Source organism: Megalobrama amblycephala, linkage group LG6, assembly GCF_018812025.1.
Source record: "Megalobrama amblycephala isolate DHTTF-2021 linkage group LG6, ASM1881202v1, whole genome shotgun sequence".
Classification (NCBI taxonomy): domain Eukaryota; kingdom Metazoa; phylum Chordata; class Actinopteri; order Cypriniformes; family Xenocyprididae; genus Megalobrama; species Megalobrama amblycephala.
The window spans coordinates 34,892,133-34,913,458 of NC_063049.1; the positions used below are offsets into that span (position 1 = coordinate 34,892,133).

General features: G+C 38.2%; 1 protein-coding gene across 2 annotated transcripts in view; it reads right to left on the reverse strand.

Moving 5' to 3' along the window:
• Window positions 1-21,326, reverse strand: part of erbb4b (erb-b2 receptor tyrosine kinase 4b) — a 373,945-nt gene that overhangs the window by 294,668 nt on the left and 57,951 nt on the right. Inside the window, exon 1 of one of the 2 annotated variants that reach the window (XM_048194320.1) lies at window positions 12,417-12,694. The exons of the other annotated variant lie outside the window; for it this stretch is intronic. The gene's annotated coding sequence lies outside the window, so the exon portion shown is untranslated. Of the gene's footprint in view, window positions 1-12,416; window positions 12,695-21,326 lie in introns of those variants that run through there. 2 annotated transcript variants of the gene reach the window in all.

Sequence of the window (21,326 nt, forward strand, 5' to 3'; positions counted from 1 at the left end):
ATACTACCTTTATATACTATATATACAAAACAATATTGGACCCCATTGCCTTTTATTTCACCAACCCCCAATACATGTTTGGAACAACATGAGAGTGAGTAAATTATGAGAGAATTTTCATTTTGGGGTGAATTATCACTTCAGTATACAAAATAATAGGTGATATTATTATCTCCATCACATGCTTCACGTAAATTTCTGCTAACATCTCAAAAAATGCAAGCATTTCATGACCCTTCAAGCACATCATCAATTCTGTTTGTCGGGTGTGACTTGAGAGAACCGGTTTGATCTCATTGGTTTAAGAACCACTTTCTAAGGGTCAGACCAGGACGGAATTTTCAGTTTTGAATGAACTAACCCTCCAGGCACATTTTTGACACACAAACATACACAACGGGGTGACACAGCAGCTGCTAGCGGTTCAGAGAGTTGCACAGTGAGCGATGAAAACAATTAAGGGCTCTAATTACCACAGTACATCAGCTCTCAATATGCTGGCCATTGATCTGATAGAGTGCACACGACTTTGGATGAGCAGTAATCAAACAACTTCACACAGGAGGGAAAATATTAAGGAATGGCCTGCTGTTATATCTGGCATGCACTCGAGGTACTTGAATCTCTCGTTTCCTCTGTCTTTTAGTCTCAGTCTCACACAAAACTCCTACGAACAATCCAACAACATCTGCGGAGAGTGCTTAATATCAATAAATGGGAATTCCTCTGGGAAACCTGCCAAAAGTGATTAGTAGTGAAGAAAAAGGTAATGTCACATTTGGTCAATATACATCATCAGAAAAAAAAAAAAAAAAAAAAATAGGCTATTAATCATTTTCAGATTCTCAAAGTTTTTATTTACACACTAACTTCCTGTTTACTACACCTAGACACATGATTTTACAGATTTCTCCCAGAAAGAAACCAACTGACAGCACAATGCAGCGTCTATCAGATAGGTCGGTTGTTTAGAAATAAGAGATGGTTTTATATTACACAGATAAGTGGAAGAACAAGATAAAGTGATGGACCATGTCAGTTTGCTCTCTTATCGCATTCTGCTTGGGGAGAGGAAGTGAGAGAGGGGGAGAGAAAGGTGATTGGGTAGTTTGCTGAGCCACAGATGCATTCCTCATCCTCGGAGAAGTCACCGTTCAGGACTAGTGAAGTGTGACAGCAGAAATGCTGAAACGCCCATATGGCAGAGCACAAAGTGAAGAATACATAAACATTCAAAAACACCTCAGGCACAAACAGACACACCTGCAGTCTCCAAGAACATGGTAGTGTATTATACAACGTGCAACTGCGCTCTTGCTAACTGCCTGTGTCGCGGAAAAAACAACACAATGTTGGCCAAACAAAGAGTGCTATTTATTAACCAGCCAAGTGTATTATAAGCCTGTGAGCAAACAGTCTGCACTTTATAGAGCCCAGTTAATTAGGGGTTAAAAAAATGATAAAAACTAAAAATTAAATGCATTGATGATAGTATTTAATAATCGATTAAGATGATTGCAATAATATCCAGATGTTGTTTTAGATTACATAACATTCTCAGAACACTAAGTTCGAAGAAACAAATGCGGACCTTAAAAGAAGAAAGTTCATTCTGCTGATTTCAGATTTCAGCATCATTATTCATAATTGCATGCATCCATTTGAGGAAAGTTAATTGTTCTTGTTTTTTTTCTGAGTTGCAATTTATTCTGCATATTCAGGAATATTTGGAGATTGTAGTGTGAGATATGCTTTACCATGCATTGACTATACATTTGTTATCCAAAATTAAATATTTTGAGACTGAATATTTAGCCTGATGTATTATTTTGTCAAAATTTGACTGTATTGCAAATTGCCTCTCGAATTGTCTGTTACATTCAGTGCTAGGTAGCAACTGAGTACATGTAATCTGGATTACGTAATCAGATTCCAAAAATGTGATACTTTTATTTTTTTATATATATATTTTTTTTTTAAGTTGCCAGCCACTGCCGGAGTTTTTGATCATTTTCACAAACATTTGATGGCCCCCAGAATATTTATGAATATCTGAACATAGAATATATCAAAAGAAAGAACAGAGCCCCTGCTTTTAAACCAAAAAAAAAATAAAAAAATCCTGTTTATTCTAGCTTCATGCATTCTTTTTTATCAACACTTGAATGTGGGCGAGTTTCATAAAAGTGCAACATTTTGAACAAAAAGCTGAGAAAATTGTGTTTTTTCCAAAGACTACAATGTACATAAGCAATGCTTTTATCACTTGTTTCTGCCACTTTTTTGCTGTGTTTTGATCCAGACATTCTTTACTTTTTCAGAAGATGCGTAACAGTGCCCCCTACAGTATAACAGTGCAAACACAGAAAGAAGAAAAATTCCGTTATTGGCAGAGAAACGCTGTCTCATAAATAACGGAAAATTCATTCAATGGAGGGGTATGAGTTAATCGTAATTTATTGATAATCTTCACTCTTTTAAATTTTCCTTTCTAAAAACAAATCACATTGTGTCAATATGATTTTTTTTATACCTTTGCCTATATATAAGATTAATAATTATGCAAGTTACTAAACACTGCTGATATATAGCTATGAGCCACTGTGTCTTCATCAAATCCGGTAACCTTCACTAATTATTAATCTGGACAAAAGTCTCGACAAAAAATATTTTATATATATAGTCTGGTACACCATAATCCCATTCAAAATCTAAGTAATAATTGAGTTAACTCAAAAATAATCTAAAAGTAATCAAAAAGTAATCCGAATAGGCTACATTACCTAAAATGAGATCTTGATTACAGTTTGTCATGTAATTTGTGATCAGTAACGGACTACAATTCAACTTTTCAAATTAACAAACCTTTTTCAAATAAAAAAAAATAATGAATAACAATAATAATGCAAAGAAATAAACTGTTCATTTGAATGTTTAATTAATTAAAGAATCCCGAAAAAAAAATGTGTCTGTTTCCACAAAAATATTAACAAGAAAAATCTGTTAATATTTTTGATCACAGGAATAAATTACATTTTAAAATATATTAAAATAGAAAACAGTTATTTTAAATTGTAATAACATTTCACAATATTACCATTTTACTGTATTTTTGATCAAATGAATGCAGCTTTGTTGAGCAAAAGAGACTACTTTCAAAAACATTTAAAAAATTCTCACTGCCCCAAACTTTTGAACAGTAGAGTATGTATTAAGCAAATTTTTGGAGATCAGTATCATTCCAAAATAGTCAAAACAAGACAGTATTGAATCAAATCATTACACAGTTTCAGAATTCATAATACATTTGAAAAATAAAGCAAAGATTTGTAAACAAACTGAATCATCTTAAGCCGGGGACACACCTAACGATTAGCTGAAACATTCTAAGACTGAACTGAACACACATACCGATTGTTTCCTTCGACTGGAGCCGTTTTATATACTCACACATGGAATTTGAACACCGACTGTAATCGCAGACTGAACGCAACTGGCTCTGACTGGACTCGTTTGAGCGCGATCAGTCATAAGTATCAATTTACCTTCATAATCGGCCTTTTACAATCGTTAAGTGTGTACGCGGCTTTAGAACATTACACTCCTACTGTACTTATAATAACCTGCCGACAGGAAGGACTTGATCCAGTGCAAATCCACGCATTCCGTACCATCCTCTCACCTGAAGCCCTGGACTGCCACTCACCCATGAAACTCCAGCCCCCGCCTCACTACCTCAGACATGAGAAATCTACAACCAGTAGTCTATTTGGCGAACACCGTGCCAAACAAAGATATTATCTCACTGGTTGGACTGAGTTTCTCATGGAAAATAAAACAGGGCATCGATGGAGGGAAGATAGTGTGTAAAGGTGTTAGTTAGCTAGTAGTGAACAAACCATGCTCATGTTGAAGAGCTACACAAAAATCGATTTCTAGTATGTAGTGTGTACATGACCAAAATACATTGATTTCTTCTGAATTCTTCTATGACAGAAATATTTTATGGATAATATTTGAGCAGATACTTCCTGCATATATTCCCTCCTTACAAATTCCCATACGACTGAACGGTTTGTTAAGGCCCCTGCAATGTTTCTTTGAATCTGACTTGAGAGAGCATGTTCATGAGGGTACCATCCCCAACGGCAGAAGGCCGATCCAAGTGTTCCAGCTCGATCGTATCACAAGAGAGAGAGATAGAGAAAAAAATACCAACACGAGAAGCCCGAGAATGAGCTCAACCTCTGAGGCGATTCAGAGCATGGAGCAGGAGCCTCAAAGCGGTTGATATGGCATATTCTTACATTACAAAAACAAGATAAAAACAATGTAAGGCCTTATAATCAAAAAGAAGAAAGCAAAGGCGAGGAGGGGTGAGGGAGCTTTGAAGTGTCTGTGTTTGCATATGACTGAGTTTCCTCACAGGGTGCATCCTAAAAATAAAGAGGGTACATCAGGCTTTTCAGGGCTGTGGAGATAAAGTAGGCCGTTGGTTCTCTTATTTGGGCCTGTTATTCCTCTGAGTGCCTTTGAGAAGGGACTGGCCGGGCCGCTCTGTAGCATGACTGTGCTGTGATTGAATTCCTGTGGGTCAAAGCCTCTGAAGAGACCACAAGAGAGTACTGCAAACTTCACAGTATGTGCACTGTAGATCTGTTCAATGATGGGGCGTTATTGTTTTATTATATACATGAAGGGGAATCGTAAGGAATTTAATGATTCCAGTTGCTGATTGATGATACCATTAATCGTTCTTTTATACTAAACAAAAACATGACATATGAACAACCAGTCAGTAATTACATTGATCACATTGATCTCGCAAGCCTGAAGTACACAACACTTTAACAGTTCTCGGTTCATTTCAAGAAGGATATAAGTACTAAAGGACTAAAGTAAAGCAAGTCAACATCCACCTCAAACTGATCACTCATGAATAGAGGATGAGATTTTGAAGCCCAAAAAAGTGCAACCATCCATCATAAAAGATATCCACATTCCACACAGCTCCAGAGGTTTAATAAAGGCCTTCTGAAGTGAAGTGATGCATTTGTGTAAGAAAAATATCCCTATTTAAAACTTTAAAAACTAAACTGGCTTCTGACAGACGCATGGATTTACAGCAAAAGAGTCAACTCTGACACGGCGCATGACGTATTGATGAACGCGGAAGTGCAGATGAGAAAGCAAAACAAAACCGGCCATGAATTAGAAATCGAAAATGAGAATTTTTAAAGAAAAATGTTGGAGGATTTTGATATAAGAGAAGAAGAGCTTGAGTTTGGTGTCCTGTCCTATTTGTCTGAACAGCGAGAAGCATCAAAGCTTACGATACTCTTACATGGTGTAAGAGGTTACTCTTTTGACATAAGTCGATGTGCATACAGCCATCTGCCCGAAGCTAGTTATTCTAGTTTTTAGTTTTAAATATGGATATTTTTCTTACACAACTGCATCAATTCACTTCAGAAGGCCTTTATTAATCCCCGGAGCCATGTGGATATCTTTTATGATGGATGGTTGCACTTTTTTGGGCTTCAAAATCTGCCATTATAAAGCTTGGAAGAGGCAGGACATTATTTAATATATCTCTGATTGTATTCGTCTGAAAGAAGATAGTCATATAGACCTAGGATGGCTTTAGGGTGAGTAAATCATGGGATAATTTTTATTTTTAAGTGAACTATCCCTTTAAGGCCAATCTATAAAAAAATAAAATAAATGAAATGTTAAAAAAAAATACAAAATAAAATGTTTAGGAAGTCAAAAAAGTACAAAAAAAAAAAATGTATTAAACAGTCCACATTAGTCACAGAAATTAATGCATTGATCGTCCCAGCCTTAGTTTGTAATTTGTTGCACCCATTTTTTCTCTTCAATCACAAATATAATTTAGACTTCAAGATCACATTTGAGCTAAAATATAAATTCTTTTTTCCAAACATCAAATGTAGGTTCCAGTATTTTTTTAATAAACCAATTTTGAATAAGGACTGTTTTTCAACGCCTAGGCTATCCCTCAGTGAAACATTAATGATTTTTGCTCTTTTCCCAAAGAGTTTGAGTTCTTTTACAGCTAGCTATCCATTTGTTCATGAGTAAACATCTGTCCACACTGTAAACGAACAATATGTAAGACACAACAAAACTACAGCATTCCTATTCTAATCACCAAAGCAGCCTACACTGCAAGCACGCAACATCACTTGCTAGACTGAGGGCCAAGATACGCTGGCACTCCCCGTCAGCAGCATTCAGCGCCGAAGGCTTGGCACGAACGAGAAGGCTGTTGAATCTCGGCGACGGCGCCCACTCCTGCCACCCAACCCTCTGTTTATTTATACCCACCCCCAACCAGGTCTGGCACTTCAGACCTCCTCATCCTCCCCCATGTGCCCTTCCCCTCAGCTTCCAACATGCAAGCTATATTTAGCCGTGACCGCGTTTGGCAGGGCTGCCCGTGGAGGGAGACAGGTGGGGAAGAATTCCCCAGCTGCACATTCCCACAGCTTGATGATGGGGGCTGATGGGGACCAAGGCGGCACGAAGCACAACTGTCCCTTCTTAGCAGCTGGTGCGGCCCATTAGATGGGATTAGAGCATGCAAACAGGCCCCGTCGTCCCTCTCTCGAGGGGAACGGGCTCGGAGGAAAGCCACCTTGACCTTGACCCAGACTGAGTAACATTTGTTCATCTTTCATCGCCTATAAAGTGCCGCCACGAGACTGCTACCATTTTCTTCTGCCAAGCTAACACCCCTGCAAAAGAATAGAACAGAACTCGACAATAAAGACTGCCCGATGGCCTGAGGTCAGCATGAAAGACACTCGGGACAATTGTCACGGGCCTGATGGTCATGAATGTTTATCATTTGCATGTGTTTTTTGTCTTGCCAGTTTCAACATTTAAGCAATTTTAAACCACTGAATCACAAGACGACATGAAAGAAAACTCAGTTCTGTACTTATTGTAAAGTGTTACCATTTTTATTTATACTGTTTTTATTTCTATGATCAGTTTGTGGAAAGGAGTTCAGTTAGGAGGTCAAAAGTTGTAGAAGCTCATAAATCATGTACAGTGAGGTCTGAAGAGACTGAAATCATACAGAAGAGAAGTCAGTCAGTTGAGTTTGTGGCAAAACCTTTTACAGTACTTAAGTATTGTTGTCTTTTACTGCAAATGATAATTCATACTCAGAAAGTTGAACTGAAATGACATTCATTACAAGATGATTAGTTAAAACATTTCAAATACACCTGCAGAATATTTTTTCTAGTCATGTATTTCGCCATTGAGGATTTCTTAAAAATAGTGTGTAAAAATCTTGTCTTGTTGTCATGAACTCAATCTCGATTTTCATCTCGTTTTATGAGCTACCTGTCTCGTCACACCCCTAACAAGCACCTCAGAAGAAAACATTCTGGTGCTCTCCTACCTCAAAAGGACGAGCCATCTGTGTAAGTATTTATTATTGCAATTAGTTTTGGGAGTAATTGTTGCGTTCTTACCTGCTGTGTTTTGGTCAAGAATTAATTCATATATGCTAGGTAATAATGGTAATGCTAATCGCTAATGGTATAAACTGTAAACATATTACTGTATAGGTTATTTTGGCAAAAATAAAGCAAACTTCAACTTTTAATTAACATTTACTGGTTGTTAAAGGTTGTTTATGCACACGTAGACTTAAAATTAAGCAGTATACGTGAACATATAGATAAATAGGCTACTAGTGCATTTTTGTTTACTTTTGGCACAAGCCAGTTAAATAAAACATAATCATAAGTACATGATTAATAACGAATTATCTCATTAGTTAAAAAGAGTTTAAAATGCTTTCTGTATTTCATAATAAAATGACAAATTCACTACACTCTCTGAAATACAATTAATATTGTAATCAAAGTAATCATATTAAACATTGTAATTAATCACATTCAGTTCATTTAAAAATATGCAGATTTACTACCCTCTTTGAAATACAGTACAGTTTATATATTGTTAGCATTCATAGATTTCATGTTTAAATTTGTTCCTAATGTTAATTATTGTGTTTGTTTTTTCTCAAGAAGAGGCAAAGCTGTGTACAAGATTTCTTTCATAAAAAGAATGTCACTGTTTGCACGCCCCAGATGGCCATTACACTTACCGCTAGCATACTCAATATGATGTATACTGTAAAAACTTCAACCACATTGAAGTATTTTTTGGAAACAATTTAATAAAAGTTGAAATATTATATTAGAAGTTGTACTTATAATTTTTTGTAAAGTTATCCAAAGGATTCATTAGCTAATCAAAAAAGAACACTAGATTAATACAAATTTTTTAATAAAAATAATCATTAGAGTAGTCGACTAATCGAAAAAATAATCGTTAGATTAGTCGACAGAAAAAATAATTGTTAGTTGCAGCTCTAATTCAAAGAGAAGGATCATCTGTCCAGTACAAACATTAGTCACATTATCCATTAGGGATTGCATGTGGCAATGAAAGGCCTTGATAATAGAACTAGGGAAGAGATTAACTGGGGTTAGAGCTTTTAAAGAGTTTTGCTCTTTTACTCTGGTAAGCGACCAGACGTGACGTTAATGTGGTAGAAAAATGCTTTGAAAATGGACCCATCATTAGTTACTCTACTAATTAAATCAATAATCAAAATCATTAAAGTGCTTTAACAAAGGTTGCTCATTCATTGCTGCTTGTATGATATTTTATCTGCTTGAAAAGAACATGAATAATGCACATCCTCTGCCAATAACCATGGGTGCCATGTGGGAGAAGAACATCATTCATGAAGGCAAAAGCCAAACTTGTCGAAGGCGAACAGTGACAGCAATCGTTAAGATATACCTCATGGTCCAGAACAATCTGCTACAGCCTGTTCGGCACTTAATAACAGTTGACATTTAACATGAACAAATAAAAGAACATCGGTACAGGTGTCTGCCTCCTCTGTCGTGAGAAATGTGCTTTACACAGCACTATAAAAATATCTGACATAATATACCCTCTAGTTCTCTCATTTTTCAGATGAGGCCGGCACAAAAGAGATTTTGATAGAAATACGAACAGAAGAACCTTGAGCAGTAAAAGGACCAGCGCACTTATTTCGATCATTAACACAGCTTCCTGTAGAGAAAGGCATTTTGTGCCTTGGGGGAATAAAATGAAAAAGAATGTTTCTCAATTTAATACAGTATACAAATTTGGGTTCCAACTAGTGGCGTTCCACGGAACTGGCCCTGTCCACAAGTAGTGACATCACATAGTAGCACTTGTTTCAGGGTTAAATACCATTACAGATTGAAAAAGTAATGATATTTTGGGCAAATTAGCCCTCTCTTGAAATATGTTTCCTAACTTTATTTTACAGTTTTTGTACTAACCTATTTTCCAGTTCATGAAATGTAGTTTACTAATAGTGTAAAAACTGTTCTAGATAGTCTAATGCAGTGGTCTTCACTATTTTTTCATGAGAGCCACACTGATAGTCAATAGGAGAGCCACTTTTACCGCAAGGTATCAAAAGTTACATCCAGTACATGAAAAAATACTAGAGTAATTTATATAGTAAATACTATAGTGTTTTTGAACCATACTATAGTAAATTTTAGTATACTGTATATTATTTACAACACTTTGTTAATGAATGCTACAGCATACTGTAGTATTAAATATAGTGAACTGATAAACTGTAATAAATACTGTAGTATACTTTAGATTTTACTACAGTAAACTGTAGTGTATTGTAGTATAATATACCCTATAGTTGTAGAAAACTTAGTACAGTATTGGGTAAAGTAATTTGTTTATATTACTATAGAGGGTATGCCTTTATGACTGCGGTCACGCCCACTGAGTGGCAAAAGACTGAGTGGCAGCATTGGTTTTCAGCATGAATGCGCGAAAAACACACAAAACACGTCCAAAACGAGAAAGAGCTTTGCGATTGACTGTACAAATAGCTTTGACACAAAATCTGAGGTATATTTTTACAGACTGCTGAAAGCTACAGAAAAAAGAAGCAAATGGATCGGTGCAATTCACAGAAACAGCTGGACTCCAGGCAGTGAAACATGGATTTGCAGTTAGCATTTTGTGTCAAAATGTTGGATTTTGGGGTAAAATCATACCCTATATTGTATTGTTATATATTGTGTTGACAACTCATCAATTAAATATTTATAAATATTTTAATATATGTAACACTGATATAAGTGGTCACTCCGATTTAAACCTACCTAAATTGTATTTATATAAAGCGTTCATAGGCGGATTTGCTTTATGTATTTCCTCGGCGTTGAAATCAGACACATACAAATGTCAGGAGACACGATTCCTGGCTGCATGTTAATATCAAGCGGCAACCTCCCCCTTTCTCTCGTGAAGCCAATACGGAAGTAACTTAAACTGCGATTCATCGACTGGCCGCCAGGGACAGGCTCCAAAAGAGAGCATAATCTCATAGAGTCCCATGTTAAATTGGCCAAGTTCATAGCAGAAAAAAACATGTTTACAAGTTGGTTCAAATTGTGGTTTTGGTCTATACTGCTATTTTTGCCCTTCATGACAACTCTGAGGGGGGTGAATTTTTTTATAACTTATCCGTTTAAATTATATTAAGCCTTAAAGTTCTGCATAATTAAGGGCGTGGTCACTTGAGTGACAGGTAGATTGCGCTGCTGTCTGTGAGCCGTCATGTCACCTCAGCTGCCGCTGAATTTGGCATCTCAGCCGTATTTGTGCTCGATTATTTTATACAATTATAAAATATGGCTTGCTGCATAATATTCGAGACTGATGTGTGTCTGTGTAGATGTGCATGGATGGGGAAGAGACACAGAACACACGTTGTTGGATCGTGGCATTGGCTGAAAGTTTTGGTTGTGAGATTTACTGCAATGACAATGGCGGGAGGATATCAAAATCCGACAGCACTGCTTGGATATTATAACTAAAACTGCTGCACTATTTTGAAAAAAATATACTTTGGACACAGGCTCATTTGTTTGTTAGATACGATCGCTGCTCAGATTGCATCCTTTCTTGAAGAACGATGACAGAGAGCAGATCATTCAGAAGAAATGTGACATGTTTTTTTGTTTTGCAATGGACATTCATATTTTACCCAAGTGCCACGGATTGGATTCATCTCGCGATCTCTATTTCATTATAAAGGTATGAAGTCCCATTTGATTTTCCATGTTGTTATTTGCACAACCAACACTACTGGTGTTGGAGCATCTATATCTTAAAAAACACCGTAGATTGACAGTAAACCTTTAGAACGTTCTGATGATAAAACTTATCTTCATTAATATTTTAGATCGTATCTTAGATAGATATATAGCTCCTTTGCTGCTAACATGGTCACGTCGAGCTAGGCAGGCCTGGTTTCAGCAACCAGTCATATCAGCTCAAACCACCTCCCCGCCTCTTTGCCCATTTTCAGTTATCCGGGAGTGACGTGCGGTGACGCGCAGCTAAGATGGCCGCGGCCTCATTTAGGCGTCAAAACCATAGACAGTAAAAGAAATGGACACAGCAACCCCATTGGAACTCAATTGAGACAAGTGAAGCCCATTTTTAGCGATTTTTAGCACTTCCGTTTCTGACGCGCAGACTCAAACTAAGCTTGATGACGTCCGCAACCTGTCTGACAGATGTAAATCTTCTAGTAGCTGTGCGTGAAAACTGCCATCGTTAATCTTGCAGAGACGGCGAGCTTGAGCGGGGAGTTCTTTGGCGTGAGTAAGCAGGAGTAAGTATTCTGATTAATTATTTTGTATAGTATTTTAAAATGTAACGCCAGTACGCCATCTCTCTTGACATCTCCCCGATTGCCTGCGAGCTTCTCCTCCTGTCTGTACGGTAATTTCTCTACTGTGCGACAGAGAGTCGAGTGGTTATGACGCAATCGTTAGCCTATTTTTACAAAAACTGTATCTACGGGGCCATAATGTAACATAGAAGGTAATGGAGCCCTTTATACATTGTCGTGTATCTTTAGAAATAAATAATGGACAAATGGAGTCTTTAAACGCCTCAGATGTAAAGTTATTCACTGTCAAAGTGACGCCAAAATGAATGGGAGTCAATGGGGATGCTAACGCAAGTGAAGTTCTGCTACAAGATGGCGGCACCCGGCCGACTTCAACTTCCGGTCGACTTCCTTGGGCACTGGTCAAAACTGCTGTTCAGAACTCTATGGGTGACGTCACGGACGCTACGTCCATATTTTTTTACAGTCTATGGTCCAGCTGAGGGAGCGCGTTCGTTCCGGTGGGAAAGTGACATCAATGCATACAAAAGGCGGGGGAAAAATCATTCTTTATCATTTACCAGTCAAATTTGTAATTGAGAAAATATGATTTCCCTTAATGACAAAAAAAAAAACAGGATTAAGTTACCTTAATGCTGGGATGAGAGGAAGCATGTATTTCCTTGACTTTCTTCATGTTGCATTTGTAGCTTGTTGTTTGCAATCCTGTTTTCTCTGTTTCCTCTTTATAGTGTTCATGGTTGAGACTTTTTCGTATTTTCTAGACTATTTTAAGTCACACTTTGAACGTGCGAAATTTCTTCAGACGCTGTAACGGTCGTGGTATGACGTCACGGTCTACAGCGTCTTTTTTATAAACATGAATTCAACATATAATTCAGCAGAACTAAGTAACTTTTTTTACCTTCATAAATAGTTTTCTAAGTCCTTACGTTGGTTAATTGACTTGTAGTGGCGTGTTTGAGGCGAGCACTAACCCCATCTGGCACGTCTACGCCAGAATACAGCACTTGCAAGTTGAGCTGCATCGACCCGACACAATCTCGCCTCATGTTCACGTTCACGCGAGAGTGACAAAATGCTTTACGGTAATTCAAAAACAATGTATATATTATGACTTTATAAGACAATTTCGAAAATTACCCACCTCCATCGAGTGTACCGAGAGAGCCATTGGGGCAGATTTCTAGCTGACCCTCTCATTTTCACGTTAGGTCATATCACCGTATTATTTATACAAGTTAAAGCTTGGCGACCTGCGCAATGAGTAACAATGGTCTAATGTAACTTCAATTTTAAAGGTGTCATGACATGATAAATCAAAATTTTCTTGATCTTTTGAAATATAGTGTTTGCTGGTACCCTTAAAAAATAATAATAACCAAGCTCCAAAAAATGGTTCGCTTTGATATTGTGAGATCTGTCATGTCACATGAACAAAAACATTTGCATAATTATGACTACCTCTAGAGCAGTGGTTCCCAACATTGCATATTTTGAATCTCTCCTTTGTCTGACACACCCATTTCAGGTTTTGGAGTCTCTACTAATGAGCTGATGACCTGAATCAGGTGTGTTTGATTAAGGAGACATGGAAAACATGCAGTGTTGGGCGGACTCCAGGAATGTGGTTGGGAACCACTGCTCTAGAGCAAGACATCGAAATAGATTTACATCATCTCACCATAGGCCCACCCACTGGCATTCAATCATTTGTCTGTAAATGATGATTTTATATGGATAATGTTTTCAAAACACTTACTCTTGCAATAGCGAATGGGCATTGATACGGTTCTGTTGATGAAACTTGTTGATGAAAGTCGTCATAAAACAGAAGTTGCGATCGTCTTTTCTTCCTTATTTGTGACGTTCCTGAACAAGAAAAAAAAATGTAGGCTGGGACTTGATTTTGTCCATTGGGAAATCATTGGATCACTGTTGTTTGCTATTGCTGCAATCTCGTGTGATTGATAGGTTGGTGGAGGAAAGGGAATATTCATAGATTAATGAATTAGTTATTAGATTAGATACTATTTGCAATAGAATGTTTATAAATTAACATTAACTGAGATAATAAATGCTGTTATTGAATGTTTATTAAATGTATAAATTGTTAGTTTGTGATGCCACATGCACTAACTAATGATAACATACTATAGAAGCTTACTGTAAAGTGTATTACCCACTTCCCTTCAGTTAATCTTTAGTTTAGTTAGTCACAGTGGGTATCTGTGAATACTCAAAGAGAGGTGTTGCAATTTCAGCAAGCAGGTGTCTGATTCCCAGCTGTACATGGGTAATTGGAGTTTTACATGGTAGACTGTGAAGGATCCATGGCATATAGGACCACTGCTATAAACACGACCCTGCAGCAAGTGAAAGAAAACATTAACCCAGCAACTGTATAGAGCAAACGATTATTGAGCAAGACCAAGTAGATATCACATTATGGCTAATTTCCTGATGGCTCTGACATCATGACATAATTACAGGTAGGTTATCTATGTGTGATAATAGAAATATGGGGGAGAAAAAAATGCCATATCACTTTGTCATATCGCTTTATGCCATATCACCCGCCTGTCTGAGCCTGAACATTTCTGCCTGCGGTTCTCCCATCTAGCACCTCTTCAGGAGCAAGCGCTGGTGTTCAAAGCCAGTGGCACAGCATCTCTCCGCATTTATTCGCTGCTTTGCTGTTGGAGTGCCATTTGTGCTCTTAGAGCCCATGCTGTTTATTTTATCACTCTCTTCGGTCTAAGTCAATATTATGAGCTAGTTTCAGAACAAAATACTAGTTTACTACTCCATGTATTCTGCACAGTACATACTACATACTGTACATACCTGCCTACTGTGTGAAGCAATGCATTATGCCATAAATGTTAAAAACAGGAGTTGTCACATGACCATCACAATGCATGTTTAATTCAGAAATCCTCTTTCTATTCTCCTTTCAATAGAGTGCCAAAAACTGTTGGACATAAATTCCAATCAAAGACATTTGACAGCACACTATAAAGTGCAATACACACTCCACTGAAAAACATTTCACTGTAAACAATTTTTACTGTAAATTTCACAAATAATTACAAGGAAATGGCAAGTAACGCATTGAATTAAATGTGAAAGACTGAAATATCAAGTATTAAGTTTTAAAATATTAAAATAAAGCATTTTCTTGTAAAATATGATCTAATAATCTGTTTTATGTATAACTTTGAAAAATCTTTTTTTTTTTTTTTACTGTACAAATTGTCCTCAATGTGCATAAAGCTGTCCTATAAATGGCATGTTCAGTGAAATTGAATGTATTACAAAAACCTGTTCAGGAGAGTCTAAACAAATTGTAGTAGAAACTGAACAACAAGGTGTGGGTGGATAGAGGGGTTTAGACTGAACAGCAAATCCACACGTTGAGGGATTTCTGTCAGCCACAATCCTGACAAATGTCTTTGGCTGAGACTACGGAGTAAAACAAACGGACTGAGACAGCTCTGAAGGTGAGGAAAACACACACACACTAAACATCCCTAAGAAAGCTGCCCGTGTATATGTGTGTGCTTCTCCAGAACCTAATAAGTTCCATTTTAATGCATTGTAGGTGCAATACATCACAAAGAAGGCAATCACAGAATGCATTTCAATGAATCAAATTGTTAAGGAAAAGAAAAGGAACAGGAAAAAAGAAAAAGAATAGGAAAAGTAAGTGAGAAAATATAAGAAGAGGCTGAAGAAAGACATTAAAGTCGGCATGAAATGAAAATCCACCATCTAATTTCATCTAAATGCATGTTTTTGATCTTATTGTGAATGACTCACCCATGCATGTGTTTTATTTATTTATTTATTTATTTTACATTTTGAGCTTGTTTTAAATCAAAATTCACAACCCAGACTTCTCTCTAGTGATGTATGCTGGACTTCCCCAATCATTAAGTCCATTTAAAATGCCCTTTTCTTAAAATCAACCACTACTGTAGCTTTCATTCAGATCTGCCTCCAGCTAATCAACAACCAAAGGATAGAATAAATTCTCTGCCCTACCTTTTTTTTTCACTCAAATATCACAGCACAAAAGAAACGATCTGTTGCTACCTCTGTTTCATCGTGAAAAAACTAAAATGGCATACAATGCAAGATAGATGTATAAACGTATGTATAGTTACTATGAATAAACATAAATATTTATATACAATCCATTCAATACCAAAAACGATAGGGATATAAATCATTATCTAATTAAAAATTATACGTAACCCAATCTGTGTGCGCTATGTATTTTTATGCTTAGTAGGGCATTGCTGGCTTAGCAAGATGCTGATGCTAATGCTAAATTCTATTGGAAATAACTGAGTGAGGTTTCCATGTGGAGCGCTATATTGTTGCCTAAGTGCCTTCCATATTAGTCACTTATGAGGTTCCATTTCTCTTAAGATACTGCTTATCTTAACAGAAGAGGTTAAGATAAGAGCTTAGAAGACAGCAACCTATGCAGGAAGTAGGTAGCTCACTGAGTTTTGGAACAGAACCTGTATATATATGTGTGTGTGTGTGTGTGTGTGAATACTGATAGAGGCCCTTTGCTGACAGAAACTAGCAGGTGACGCATGGTGAATGGACTTAATTCTGAAGGCCACTCTAAAAATATCTCAAGCCTTACACCAGACATAGTTCTACCAGCCTCACGCACACTCACCAACATCCACACACCAACAGGGTGCACATTCCTGCCAACTGGCTGGCGTAAGTTTAAAATGTTGAGTGTTTAGCAGCACTGAATTCCTCTCCATGTGTGCTGGGCTCCACCCTGAACTCGAGGGCCCCTCGACATCTGTCTCCAGGGGGTCCTGAGTCACAGGCTGTGGTGGCCGGTTGTCGGAGCCCAAAGGAGACAGACTGGATCCTGGCTCTGTGTCAGGGAGAGCCCAACGACACCATCTGTCTCTCATCTGCTCTACTTCAGTGCGACGAGTCATGCCGCAACACTCGAGGGGATTTAGGAGAGTGTTTCCAAGCATGAGCGTGAACATACCGTATGTATGTTTGTACACACACACAGAGAAAATCCAGACCGATGCTTTCTCCGGTGACAGCAAAAGCCTACAGTGACTAAAGTATGTCCTGACAGGCAGCTGTGTACACACCTGAGGTCTGCCGTGGGATTGTCAGCAGGCATATGGAAGGCTTGATTGTCTGCATGCTGAAACGTTTCTCAGGCTCTGTGTTGCTGTGGTGTGGAGCTGTTCTTTTTCTCCCCTCCTCCTTTTAGCCTTACTGTTTGCTCTGAGCTGGAGAAAGACAGCCAGAGTGATGTGGACTGTCTGCAGCATGCCTGTCAGGTTACAAAAAGCAATACGTCCACCTGTCACCTCCTCTAGTCAGACTCCCATCACCCTGCTGTCATGCTGCCACTGGCCCCTGCACTGAAACCAGCTTCAAATTTGCTGACACAGCAACAACAATCACACATAGAGAGTGTGTGTGCACACTAACATGCTCAAACATATTAGACACACACACACTTCCAAACACATTAAAGGTAGAGAGAGGAGAACAGAGGATGGGGAGGGGGAAGGGAAGGGAAGGGAAGGGAAGGGAAGGGAAGGGAAGGGTAGGGTAGGGTAGGGTAGGGTAGGGTAGGGTAGGGTAGGGTAGGGAAGGGAAGGGAAGGGAAGGGAAGGGAAGGGAAGGGAAGGGAAGGGAAGGGAAGGGAACAGGTAAAGCTGAGTTCAGACTGCACGGTTTTCAAAGTAGTCGGGTCACTTTTCTTTTCACACTGCATGACTATCTTGGCCAGCATTCAGTCGCTGCTGTGTTCACACTGCACGATGGATTGGCGACAAAAGGTTTCACACTGCATGACTTTACAATAGGAAGAATCGCCGACAACTCTGTCTGGCACGCAAACTACGTTTCACAACCAAACACACACGAGATGTGACAAGGAAAACGCGATATCACGCGTGCAAGACCGGAGTTCTCAGGTGAGACTGGGATTATTATTAAAAATGGTAGCCCACAAGAAGCTTGCAATACAAATTGCCTGTGCGCTGATTTGCAGCCAAAACAAGAAAAAGAAAAGAAGAATATGGAGGAGGAAATGGTTGGGGAGACGTGAGGAACAAGAATTGTGTGTTCTGCAACGAGAGTGGTCTATAACTCCTCCCCGAACTCCCCGCTGCTCTGTATCTTGCTCTCTCATTGGCTGTCGGTCATCGCCGATGTAGTTTTCAGTCAGAACACTTTTCACACAGCAGGATTTTGAATCGCCGACAGGTCCAGATATTTAGCATGCCAAATATCTCACGGGCGTCGGCGACTCGTCGGTGATTCTCTCAGATCGCGTCTTTGCTCATTCACACTGCGTGATTGTCACTCGTGTGAAACGAGCACCGATTTGCCTGTGATTTCGGGCATTTGTCATTGATTTCTCAAAACCTGTCGGCGAGCCAAAATCGGGGCTAAAATCGTGCAGTCTGAACTCGGCTTAAGGGGGAGTAAGAAAGAAAAGAAAAGAACAGAAAAGAGAGGGAGATGGATAAGGGGGAAGAGAACAAAGGAAAAAGGGAAAGGAAAGGGAAAATGAACAAGTAAATGAAAAGGGTACACTCTTAGATAAAAGGTACAAAAGCTGTCACTGGGGCGGACCCCTTCAAAAGGTATACTAATATGTACCTTTAAGATACTATTATGCACTGTTTAGATGAAAATAAAGTACAAAGTTGTACCTTTTTAAAGGGTACCACCCCAGTGACATTTTTTTTTTTTTTTCTGAGCGCGTACACTAAAGGGAAAATAATAAAGCTGCAGGACCTTTAGCAGCTTGCAGATTTTTTTCCACCTTTTGGTTTGGATTGTATCCAAGTCTAAACAAACTGGTGGAGGGACTATGAAAGTGTTGAAGTTTTGGCCTCAGCCAGCGCTCTGCTCACTGCCATCACAAAAGCACAGTGCAGAATCTCATTCATCAAACTTGTTCTGCTCTCAGACAGATGGAGTCTGAACAACTCATGGGTACCCCCCAGAAACATCACTGCTGTGAGCATCCATTCACAACATGCTTTATTTCAATTCATGAGAGCTGGCATGAAGGCAGAAGATCAGAACCAATATTGTGTTTAGATAGATGTCCAGGTTGTCAAGCTTATCTGGACTGGACAGTTGCTGTATGCAGGCTGCTGGGTCTAAATTTAGGTTGCCTTTAACAGTTGTTGAATGTCTGCACAGAGATCTCTACTGCTTTAAAAACTTAACTGGACGTAAAGAAGGGCTTTTCTCACTGCACTTAACCCTGGGATATCATCATTCTAAACCCCACTTTTAAATGTTTTAATTTAATTTAGAAGCAAAGTTACCACCGCTTTTTACCCGGAGTAATGAAACCCTGCTCTGAAGCAGTACTTTCAACGTATGAGGGGGGACAAAATGTCAAATGGTAATAGGAAACGTGTCAGTTGGAGTGAAGAAGATTTCATTATTACCTTTACAGTGCAAAAAAGTCCATTCAGCATAAACTTGATAGTATAGCCGGCAGGATGCACAATGTTAAGCCTTTATGTTAACAGGTTGGGTGCTTTGTTCACCCAGTCATTGACACAGACGCTGCAAATATGCAAATAAAACCATGTATTGAATGTACAGTGTGAAATGTAATTTTATGAACCCTCATGATTAATTGTTAACCCTGGATAAATTATGAGCAGTGTGAAATGTGAAGCAAGATAACCCAGGATACCCAGGATTTCATTTACTTTGAGTTTACAATGACCCAGGGTTAAACATTTCAAGTGTGAAAAGCCCTAAAGAGGGTTTTAGACATGGATGTGCTCCTTGAAACTCTTCAAGAACATGGTGAGCGTGTACCTATCAAAACTATTAACAGACTGAACGTCCCCTAAATTTCCTGGCAATGAGTGAGAGCTGAATTAGCCTCCCCTGAGATTCATGATTAAATGTTCTTTTAATAGAGTGTTCACTGTTGAGTCAATGCTTCAGTCCTTTAAAGGGATTTAGTTTAATTACATCATATCTAAAACTAATGACTTCGATATGGTCTTTAGTCATACATGCTCTAAAACACTGTTCAACAAGACTCCACATGGGATGACAGCACAGATTAGACCAGAATTTGTTGCCTTGATTAGAAACATAAGTCTCCCCTCACACTGGTATTCTTTGATTCTTTGTTTCAGAGAACACACTTTCCACATCTTTAAAGGAAATAAAATATATGTTTTTCTACACCACACCTTTATAAAAATCCATCAAAGGATATGTTCCAGCCAAACACTTGACATGATAATTGCAGGCTATCAAATCCTGCTGGCAAATGTGAAGGACACTGATCTGGAAGCAAACAATACAATGGCTCAAGTGTAGCATCCATGTGAATATAAGTGAATAAGAACAGGGAGAGAAGCTTCTCTCTGGCTGGAAGTGTGAAGTGGGCAAGAGGCTGCCACTGATGCCAGCTCTTAATGGCATTCTCTAGTGCCCTCTGCTCCACTCTGATTGGCCCCAGGGATGTTGCTGGCATGCTGTAGTAGAATGGCAAGGCTGGATAACCCGGTTATGAACAGCTATAAACAATACAGCAATGCTCAGTGTGCCTCTTTGATGGCATGACACATTTAAGTAAGCAAATAAAAACTTTTTTTCCCCTTCTCTTTATCAAAGATTTATACAGCTTATACAAAGTAATGAATATTAAATATATTTTTAAAAGTAAGAATTTTTTATATGTGCATATTTTAATCATATATATAAAATTAGAACATTATACAGTCCTTCCAGGATTTCGCAGGACTTTTTTTTTTATTTTTGTGGCCTACAATGACTGAATTTACGGCGACTTTTCTCAAAATTTGCGGCAATATTTACAGGTTTCACAGAGACCATCGCCCCTAGTGGTGAAACATTGAAATTTCGAAACGTTTCGAAACACTTATGACAAAACAAAGCCTCATTTACTGAAATCACGTGACTTTGGCAGTTTGATACACGCTCCGAACCACTGATTCGAAACAAAAGATTCGGAAAGCTGCGAAGCTTCATGAAGCAGTGTTTTGAAATCGCCCATCACTACATATTCTTGAATAAAGTCGTTATTTTGTTTTTTTGGTGCACGAAAAGTATTCTCGTCACTTCATAACATTAAGGTTGAACCACTGCAGTCACATGAACTGTTTTAAATTTGTCTTTAGCCGGGTTAATTGTGTTAATTGTTAAGTGTTAATTGTCTTGCTGTCAATGGACACCTCACTGAGCCATCGGATTTTATCAAAAATATCTTAATTTGTGTTCCAAAGATGAACGAAGGTCTTATGGGTGTGGAACGACATGAGGGTGAGTAATTAATGACAGAATTTTCATTTTTGACAGAAAAGCACTGAGGTTGAGTTGAGATGCAGATAATATTAACTTTTTTATTATTATTAATAAATATTAAAAATATATACTAGGGTGTGGAAATGGCTAATAAGCCAATAAGTGCTCCTCTGCAGCATCTACTACTCTTTTTATTTCTAAATAAGTG